Source organism: Myodes glareolus, chromosome 13 (assembly GCF_982192425.1).
Source record: "Myodes glareolus chromosome 13, mMyoGla1.1, whole genome shotgun sequence".
NCBI classification, from domain to species: Eukaryota; Metazoa; Chordata; class Mammalia; order Rodentia; family Cricetidae; genus Myodes; species Myodes glareolus.
The window spans coordinates 19459789-19469116 of NC_142038.1; the positions used below are offsets into that span (position 1 = coordinate 19459789).

At 46.9% G+C, this 9328-nt stretch overlaps 1 long non-coding RNA gene across 2 annotated transcripts; it reads right to left on the minus strand.

Annotated features, from left to right (window-relative positions):
* Positions 1 to 5207: 5207 nt before the first annotated feature.
* LOC125390463 (uncharacterized) lies at positions 5208 to 8475 on the minus strand. Of its 2 annotated transcripts, none has more exons than XR_007228750.3 (3): positions 8321 to 8475; positions 6076 to 6242; positions 5208 to 5609 (listed from the first exon to the last, which is right to left on the minus strand). It is a non-coding gene; the product is annotated as an uncharacterized LOC125390463 (long non-coding RNA). The 2 variants fall into 2 exon arrangements; XR_007228751.3 differs by lacking the exon at positions 8321 to 8475 and adding an exon at positions 6420 to 6652.
* Positions 8476 to 9328: the final 853 nt, after the last annotated feature.

Sequence of the window (9328 nt, forward strand, 5' to 3'; positions counted from 1 at the left end):
ACGGAATGTGATGTTTCCCACAACCCGATTTCATTTTTGCTTAGGAAATATCAACCACAAAAATGAGTTTAACCTTTTGAGCTTCAGTTTGGCACCTCACTCGTTCCCACCCTCAAATGTTGTCTCCCACCCCATCTGGCTGTGGCAAGACTCATTCGAGGACCAGACATCTCTAAAATTAGGCATCGGCTGAGATTTATGCTGATTCTCTTGATTCAGTCCAGACTTGTCAACTTCCCTGGAAGCAAGCGGAGTGTTCCATAAATTACTGCAGCCTTTTAAACAACCAAACTATTTTTAAAGGGTGGTCTATAGCAAATGCAATTAAATCTGAATTGTTGCCTCAATAACTCTGCCTTCTTTCTTTTCTTGTTCTCTTACATCCCTAAGTGTATTTAGCTGGAGCTACATTAAGGGCCCTGCTCATCATTTTTCTTAGCCTCCGGAGAAACGCGAAGAGCAGCGACACTTTTCATTTCCAGAGGTGTGGAAACGAAGTGTCAGCCTGCCTCCCCTAAACTGCGCTGCCCAGTAAGAGCGCCACCCTGAACCTGACTCCGGAAAATACTCTTGTCCCGAATAGTGGAAGAAGCAAGGGAATTTAGCTGTCCTCCAAGAGAGTTATAGAACTCAGAGGCTAAAACAGATCTCAGCATCTCCAGTTTGAATGGCACTGGCTCCCGTGCTCGCGAGTTCTCGAATACCTTCCTGCACTGTAGCCCCTAGGCTCCATGCTATCCTAAATGAGGCCAGCTTCTTTAGCTGGCTCTTTAATAAGGCACCATGTAGAATGAAGTGCCCGAGAGCTTACCATGTTCTCTTCTTGCTCAGACATCACAGTGCAATGTGTGATTGATTAGGGCTGTGTCCAAGGATCTGCTTTGTGAAGAATCTGATATCTCCATTCTTGTTGTTTGATTGATAATAGCTTTTGAACTTCATCCTTTCCTCTACTAGTGGTGCCCATCTTTGGGGCACATGAGTAGGAAGTCCAGGGGCTTTCTCCTTGGGCACCAGTGGAAGACTTGACTCTGATAACCCCCTTTCACCAAGCCCTTTTTACTAACCATAAGAAACTTTCAGACTGGCCTCCTTCCTTTCTCGTTGACTTCATGAATCACTTCAGACCTGCTAGAATCAGCTTTGCTGTTCCCCAAAGACCTTGATAATGTGCTCGAATTCTGTATGCCCTCTTGGTGTGCACAAGTATCACACCCTGACAGCCACACTGCATCCTAGATGGGGTTTAAAAGTATATAGTACAGTGTGTTTTCTTTCCCACCTCAGCCCATGACCCTTAGCCCAAAGAGGTCAACGAAAGAGAGTCATGATCTTTGGGTTCTTTAGCAGGTGTTAGAAACCTGTACAGGTTCCCTATCCGGAGGGCATTGCTGAAGCCATGTAGCATTTCTGCTGCTGACAGTCATGGGCTGGAGACCTGACCACAGTGATGTCACCAACTGCCACATCTCACCACTCAAATTCTCTCCGCCCTGGAAACTATCTATAGCACATTGTGCTCTCTTCCTGCCTCCAGTCCCGTCCGACTAACTTAGGATGAAGTAACAATATGCCCTCTCCAAGATGCTTTATTGCCATCTATCAGAAAAAGGCAGTAATAGCTATTTTAAATCTCGCAACGATAAATCTGAGCAGCTTCTGTGGAAGCCGCACAATCCACAATCCTGCTTCGAACCGGGAGTGTCCCTTGTTCCCACCAAGGCTATCCCTAGCCCCTTACTGATTTTTCAGCAGAGACATGAGGCCACACCAAACCAGACAATGTTAAACGTCAGCTCACCTGCTGTGAGATCTCAGTACTCTTCATTTGGAGAAGAGCCTGGTGTTCGATTTTCTATAACCACCACCTGATATTTCATAATCTGATCCTTTAGTTCTTCTCCACAGAAGCGAATACTATCTTGAGCGGGATGTTCTACATTCTATTGGACTGACCCTTACTGTAAGACATTTGACATCCTTGTACCCAGGGACCAAATGTCAGGGGCAGTCTCTGATTACTGTGGAAACTAGAAACACCCCTTTGCACAGGTCCAAAAGTACACTAAGGTGACACCATACTTTCTCCTCAATACTCACAACTGAAAACCACTTGATGATATTTTTTGTTTGTTTTTTTTTAATCTTCCTTTGTCTCTAGAGTTGGAAGGCGAGCATCTGTCCTACAAACCTACATCCCCCAGTACTTAGCACAGTACATTCCCTGTACCCAGTACCTAGCACAGTACCCAATTACTTGTCACATCACCCCAAACAAAGGCCAGATGAACCAGAAAGCTAACGTCTGTATTTGGCTCATAGGGTAATTGTGAGGGCCTGTACATGAAAAGCCCCCCCCCCCCGCATAGTCAACTATTTAAAGTTTGTTCCCAGTACAATGTTCAGAGGGGAGCCATTATATCCTAGAGCTTTGACCTCGCAGAGTCAGGTTGATTGAGTGCCCGTTGTCCTCATGTCTTGTTCGTTGGCTGCTGTAATCCAAAAGTCCAGTCTCAAGAGAAACAAGCCTGTCCACACCTTCTACACAAACCTCAGTAGAGGTTCTGCAGAGACCACCCAGGGTCAAGTCTTCCCTGCTATCTATTTTGCAAGGTCTGGTGCTAAGAATACATAATAGTTCATCTTCCATTTCCATTGGACTGAGCTGCAATGCCCAGTTATTTGGCCTAACATTATTCTGGATGTTTCAGTGATGGTACTTTTAGACGTGATGGATATTTAAATCAGTGGGCTTTAAATAAAAGCCAATTTTTGTATATAGCATGGGTGGGCTATACCCAATCAGTTGAAGACTTGAAGAGATCACAGGATGAATTCCCCCGGAGCAAGAGAAAACTTTGCAGCAGATCACCTCTAGGATTTAGAGGAAACATCAACTCTTGCTGAATCTCCAGCTGATGGCCTCTGGGGTTTCTCACCCCTTGGCGATCATATGAGCCGAGTTTTAGTTTAAATACTCACATCCAAACGTGGGTCCATTGAGACTGCCCAACCCTGAAGGGAGGTAGTTACAGTAACATGCTGTCTACAGGATTTCAGTGTAAATGCGGGACCCTCATCCCATCTCACCGTTTCCTGGAGAATGGATTGATTCTTAGATACTTTACAATGCCAGAAGCTAACAATAAATGGAGGGAAATATACGGTTAACCCACATGGCAGTCCTCACTTTGTTTTATTTCAAATTACATTGACATCCTGTGATTTAGAGCTGTTTGAATTAACTCCCCCTTTTAGAAATAGATACTTAGATTTCAAATTCCACAGAGCCCGGGTTGGGGATGGGTTTGGGAGTCTCGGGACTCTAACCTCCAACTCTCTGTTCATCCTGTCCAGCCATCATATCTCTGTCACAGAATGTCAGGAGCTCATTGCTAGAAGTCTCTGCCGGGTACTGGAATGGAGTCTGTCTTCCTGCCCACAACCCACAGGTTGTAGTTCTGCCCACTGGTGCCTCCCCGAAAAACTATGGTTCCTCTTTCACAAGCCAAACCTGTGGACATTTTAAGACTGCCACAGTAGAACCCAGACTTTTCTCTTCCCCATATTGAAACCCCAGTTCCCTCAGCTATAAAGTGAAGAGTCTAAGCCCTTTTCTCAGAACGTGACCTGTGTGGGAAATGAGCAGTCTAGAAGAACATTGATATCCCGACTTTCCCCTGGTCCCGCAAGCCTTGCACGTTTCCACTGACTAGCACTTCCATGGTGTTAGCCTGGTGTACAGTTTGTGTTCCTAGGAACCTGTTCGTTTGAGCCTGTTCTTAGAAAATCATTGCAGCCAGTTACAGCCAGAGTACAATCGACCTGCCACTCCAAATAGTCTGGTTTTCTCTCAGCATCCCAAACAATGAGGCTGTTTTGATACGGGCTGTCTTGGTCTACAATTACCACCCAGCGGCTGATTTCAGACGCATGCTTAACACTGGGACGTCTGTTTTAAAATAAGCAAACTCTCCATGTGAGAACATTTGAGCAGTGTGTTTGAAAGTTCCGTGTGGCAAAGAAAGGTGGCCAGAGGCCTGTGATGCTGGTTTAAATGAACACACATACGGATAGCAGCGTTCTCTGAGCCCCCCACAGAGTCCCTGTGCTGGGGAGTCTTCACCAGAGGCTTTGAACTGTGAGCCAATAAGTAGCCAACAATCTGTGCTGAGGATCCACCCTGTGCTACCCATAATAATTGGTCCGAGTATAGGCCAGGGTAGTTTGAAAGTGACTGCCCTAAAAAGTGCCACTTAGCTGTGGCGTTGAGGCACGTATTGACGACCCCAAGACCTTACCTACTTAGTATGGATGCCTGGAGCAGAAGTGTGGGGTAGCCCTGATGTGCAGAGGGTAAGAACACGGAGAAACAGGTCCTACTATCTGCTCAAGGATAGGCACGATTCCCTTTATCCCTTCGTCACCTCTCTCTCCAGCTTGGCTCTGGTTTCCAGCCCTCGCCCATTCAGAAGTGAGAGAAGCAGGTGTTGATGCAAGCAAGCAAGCTAGCAGCGCTTGCTGCTGTAGGATGGGTCAGGAACAGGCTGCAGGTAAGAGACTTCCCAGCTAAACAGAAATGAAGACAGTTCACAGTGGACACTGAGCAAGCGTGGGGATCATGGCCAAAGAGAAGAGACCTAGAAGAACAAACACAGGCTGATGGACTCTGAGCAGGGGCTCCAGGCTGTAGCTGGCAGAGGAGCTGACCTTTCCTCGCTGCTGCCTGGCGAGGTAGGACACACACTTGGCAGAATGGGTCAGGAGGCAAGCCTGTCTTTCCACCCCCAAAGTCATGGCTACCTCTGCTCTTGGCCTATTGAGGTCCTAGAATAAGCGAAGCTGGGCCTTCGCCTTCTCGAGCACAGCCCTCCATTTCGAATCTGAGGAAAGACCCACGCAGAAAAGTTCCAGAACACGCCCCAGTCAGTGTGTCCTGTAGCCAATGCTTTCTGCTTGGACTAGGAATGAGCACAGGCTCTCCGTTTTCCGTCCAGTCTCTTCCCACGGAGCCAGGTGGATGTTCTCAGAACTCCAGTTCCCTCAACCTGCAGGCTCTCTATTCCGTATCAGGGAAGGTCTCGGGCAGTCTCGACTCCAAAGCCCACAGCACTTTCTGCCCATGATTATTAGGTGGACCTGACACAAACCCGCAGGGAAGGGAAGCCAGCCTTGTGCATAAGTAGCTATAAATAAAAACCCCAAACTAGTGAAAGTTTCTAGATCTCCTTTTTATTTAAATGTTCCTCATTTATATGCAACCAATTCACAAAAGCCCACACACCAATCTGTAATGCACCTGGTATTGTGAGAGATTGCCAGTTTGGTAGTGTCAGCCCCTTCCCCCCCACCACACACATACACACAATAAAGACTGCACAGGAGTTCATGTCCTTAGGGTATAACTGTCCCCTTCATTAAAAACTGAGTCCCCCCACTAAGCAAAACAATAGACTATTTCTACCAAAGGAAGAGGTCACGCTTCAGTCCCAGTCTTCTGGCAATATCCTTCCAGGTGTTTTAGAGAGCAGCTATGTCCAGAAGCGCTGCCTTGTGTCCCACTTGTCCACATCAAATCCACATGTGTCCGTCTGCTAGGGCTTCTGTCACTAAGTGCCACACAACGAGAGATATAATATCAATCTCTTCCTCTCAGCTTAAATTCAAGGTTCTGAGGGGTTAGTCTGTCCCGAGGCTGCCTTTCCTGGCTTGTAGACAATTCACTGCCCGTCTGTTTCTTTCAATGAGAGCACCAGATACACTGAATTCGGGCCCGCCCTGCTGGTCTCCCTGAGAGTCACTTCACTCATTGAAAATTACCTCTGAAGCTAGTCCTATCTGGAGATGCCGGGAGGAAAAGGTTTTTGCAGGCATTTTGAGGGAAGACAACTCAGTTCTCAATACCGAGGCCTGGGCTCCACCTTACATGTGTATCCTCATATGCAAAATACTTTCACCCATTCCAACACTTCCTAAATACCTTAATTTGCACACCATTGGCACCAAGGTTCTATCTTAAGCAGTTTTTAGGTTCAAAATTTGAAAAAACGATTAACATGGAATTGGTATTCTCACCTAAGACTGGCATCAGATACCACAAAGAGACAGTCTACCAGTCACTCAAACCGGAGTCTCTTCCTTCAGAGCTCACCATGTAAAACCTGAAGGACAGATTAAGTAGGCATCCGTAGAGAATCCATCTCCTGGTGCTGACTTCACAGAAGGCACTGATCTCCTGTGTTCTGGAGAAGAGAGAAGAGAGCTGATTCAGCGCTCCCAGGGTAGAAAGAGCTAAGTGGACAGCTTGAGCGAAACACTGCAGTTCGCCCGTTCTCCTGTGATCAATCGCACAACAGTAGATTCAGTCTCCAAAGGAAGAAGCCACTGCAGCACCCAGGTTCTGCGGAGAAATGGGCTACCTGAAACCGAGGAGTGGCGAGGAGCGGGCTCTGATTGAAAACAGACAGATGCATGGTGCACTTCTCCATGAACAGCTATTAGGGGACCAGCACTCCACAGGAAGACACGGTGGCATTTGTCTCATGTCTAGGACTGCACTGTACAATGTGCCCATCAGCAAGATGAGAGATGAGGGCAGGGCACACGCCATGGGGAAAGGCTACAACTTCCCATGACTATTGCCAGCTTCCCGAAGTTGAGTTTGTATCTGGCTAGGTTAAGGTGTTGTTGAACATCAAGTTCACTTTCGGTTCTGCAAAACTGGGGATGGGGGTGTCTTTACTGTAAAGAACCATATTCATGTTGGCTTCACATAGCTCTGTGGATTTCCAAGGTCTATGAACCCTAGAATTTGAGAGTGGAATTGAACTCTGCAGCTTTACTCCCCACAGACAAGTTAACTTACTAGTCTGGAAGGGTAAATGTAGAGACACAAGCAGCCTCTGTGTTCTGCGACTATATCTGAACATCTAATGCTCTAAGTATTTCTGGTTAGTTCTATTCAAGATTGAAAGGGGAAAGTTAGGGACTTAATAATAGGAGGGAAGCAGGCCTTTGGCTTGAGAAAACACACACACACACACACACACTCATCACTTTAAGAGCAGAAGAGGTGGCTTAAGAGTAGCAAATAGTAAACCTGCCCCAGTTAGTCCATCGTTAAGCATTTGTTAGACGGAAAGGTCAAGTCGACAAACAGCCCCCACTAAAGGCAGTCACAGCAGGCAGGATGTACCCACCATCGTGATCAGTTTCTACCCCTCCCAAGCTCAGATTTTTACAAAGCCGGAAGCCTGTGACCTACTGTGCCTCAGGGCTTTGAGGACCGCCTGTGGCCAGGAAGGAGTCTCCTCCTGCCCTAAGCTAATCATCAGAGGACCTGAAGAGACAGCTGTGGGGCCTTTGCTCCCCGCTTGTGAGCGGGTAGCAAGGCACTGGGTCTAAGTTTAGAACTACACTCCAAACTTTGATCTTCCAGCCCTGCTTGGCTTTAGGCAAAACTGAAACTTGAGAGCTGTGACATGTTTTTTAAATCTTAATCCCCCTGGCAGTTTTAGAATAAGAACAGGAATTATTTTCAAATGAGAATCTTTGACTGCATCACACAGGCTTCCAAAATTAAGCAGAAACACATGGCGGATCTTATTATTAAATTTCCCTTGGAAAACAATGGTTTAGATTAGAGGGTGGGGGTAGTTTGATAAAACTTTGAAATACGAAGCCTAAAATTTAAAATAAAAGGAAGTGTGTGTGTGTGTGTGTGTGTGTGTGTGTGTGTGCGTGCGTGTCTGTGTGTGTGTAAGGAGCATTTCAGTGTTCTGCCCAGCACTACCATTATTAATCTGTTTCTGACAATGTTTAAATAATTGAATGCTCGAGGTTGCTTGAGGTCTGAAACATAAACGATTTTTTTTAAACCTGGGAATCAAGTACAAGTTTTTTTTCTGAAATCCAGACCACCTGATTAAAATATTTCCCCCCAAAGCACTTTTTTCTTTTTTTCAGAAAATAGAGGACACATAAGCTTTAACTCTGTCCTGACCTGCACCTGAGTCTATCCAGCTCCAGCGGGAAGCCCTTAGCAACGTGAACAGGTCGGCAGCCAGGGCCATTGGCATCTTTTCTCATCAAAATGAATCTGTCGGGCGGTTCTCCTCTCCTCCCAGAGCTGTCCCCAGAAAGGGATTTGAGCGAGAGAATGTTCCTGGAAAGGCTGGTGTTGCAGACCTCCCGGGCACTATTTAATTCTCTCTTCCCTTAAGGACTGAATCAATTACTACCTTCTTGATGAAGCCTTTCTGATCACCTCATTTACGTTTCCCCCACGTCCTCCTCAGCCCGTATCCCACGTATTGCTCACTTGAAACTTATTTCCTGCTGGCTATGGTTCGTGGTCTTAAGAGTGCATCTCTTCTCTTTTCAGCTACCGTTTGAGATCCTCAATGGCGAGAAGCAGCTCTTTTCCCTTTGCTTTCCAACCCCCATTGGGCCCGGGCGCAGGGCTCTGCACCAGTGGCTGGGTTACCAAGCAAGGGACAATGGCAGAGCTAAGTGATGCTTAGATGTTATCTTCTAGCATCACCCAGAGGAAGCCCTGGGGAATAAGCATAAAAAGGAAATGATGCACCCTGGTGGAGGTTGGACAGCCAGCTGGGCTCACGGGTGAGTGAGAAACACCACTCCAAGGACGCAACTTGATGCGGGAATGAAAGGAGCCAAGAGAACTGTTGGTCCCACTGTGGCTCTGTAAATGCCTCATTTTCCCATCGTGGTAGACTCTCCTACTCCTGATTCACCTTACTGCCATGGCCTGTTTTAAAGCTTCTCTGATTAAAGCTTCTCACGTCCGCCCAGGGTCCTGCGGGTTTTAATACTATCCGTTCCCCACACGTGCATGCCCGCCAGCCTCTCTTGCCATCTTCGAAGCGTTTCGCGGACAGTATTAATACCAGTTGTGGGAAAACAAGATCAGCACTCGCCAAACGTTGTTTGTGCCACTGAATTCCAGTTGGGAATCGCTGCCTTTTCGGTTTTAAGAAACTTCCCTTTGTCTTAGTAAGGCTCAAGTCACATTTGGGGTAGAGTTTTCACCACTCGGGCCACAGAGAAAGATCGCAGACACAAAGGAGAAAGCCGCTCAGGTGAGTCGGAAGAAAGAGGTGGTGCGGCCACTAAAGTCCTTAGGATTCATATTGTTGTCCTAAGCCAGACATCATCCTTGGTAGAGGGGGCGGGGCTTAGACGTTAGGATCCCAGCCTACTCTCTTCACCCACTTAATCTGATATTTATTTTTAGCAACACCCCAGAGGTTGAGGACCATAGTAACATTGATGGGAGCATCCCATTCAAGCTTGATCCTCACAACAA